Source organism: Cynara cardunculus (genome assembly GCF_001531365.2).
Source record: "Cynara cardunculus var. scolymus isolate 2C chromosome LG 13, CcrdV1, whole genome shotgun sequence".
In the NCBI taxonomy this organism is placed as follows: Eukaryota; Viridiplantae; Streptophyta; class Magnoliopsida; order Asterales; family Asteraceae; genus Cynara; species Cynara cardunculus.
The window spans coordinates 632,952-633,970 of NC_037540.1; positions in this window are offsets into that span (position 1 = coordinate 632,952).

The window sequence follows — 1,019 nt, forward strand, 5'->3', positions numbered from 1 at the left end:
AATGACTTATTTAACATGTTTTGGAATGTCCAAGAACTTATTTGTTTTAAAAAAAAGTCCAAGAACTTAATCAATCCAAACAAGAAAGTCCATTGGTTTTTATTATACTTTTCCCCAAAAAAAAAACAACATCGACTACAAAAAATCAAAATATCTAGATGTAGTTGTTACTTTTACAAGATTTATATGATGCATGATTCCTAGTGTTAGTTTCGAATTTTTACAGACGTATCAGAACGTTCTTTTTAGAGTTATTACCTATTTTATTTATTATTGTAATTATATTATCTTATAATAATTACGTATACTATAAATATAATATAAAACGTGGGGGACAAACAAAAGAAGAGGGGAAAATTTGTTAAGTAAATAGAACAATGCATGTGACAATCATATGGTGCAACATATACATGTTTTTACATATTTTAACAAAATATCAGAGTCAATTTCTACCACCACTTGAATAAACATTATTGTATGTCAATCATTTGGGATGATGACGCATTGGTTAAGACATAGGGGCTGTAGTGGAATCTCATCTTCCTGTTTTGTGGTCGGACGGTTTACCTACGATGACTCCAGGCCAATCATGGTTATTTAGGGTAGCGTTTGGTATGCATATATGATTGGGTTGGACATGACAAGAGGGTACGGATGGACAAGACTAAACAAAACTGAACTAGACAGAGTAAATGTCTGTTTGGCACGACTAAGACGATACATGACAAAACTAGACAAGATGTCCTCAAAAGTTATTTGATAAATTTTTTATATCGTATAATAGTTATAATTAATACAAATAAATAAATTATCAATAGTAGTTTGTAAAAACCCAACTCGTAAAAAGAAGAAATCATGTTTTATTCGGTTTGAAAGATCTTTATCAATTGAAAACAACAAGGTGAAGATTGTTGCAACAACATTTTTGGTGGGGACCGGGACTGAGACCGGTTATGGAAATAGTGTTTGGGACCGGGACTGAGACCGGTTATGGAAATAGTGTTTGGGACCGGGACTGA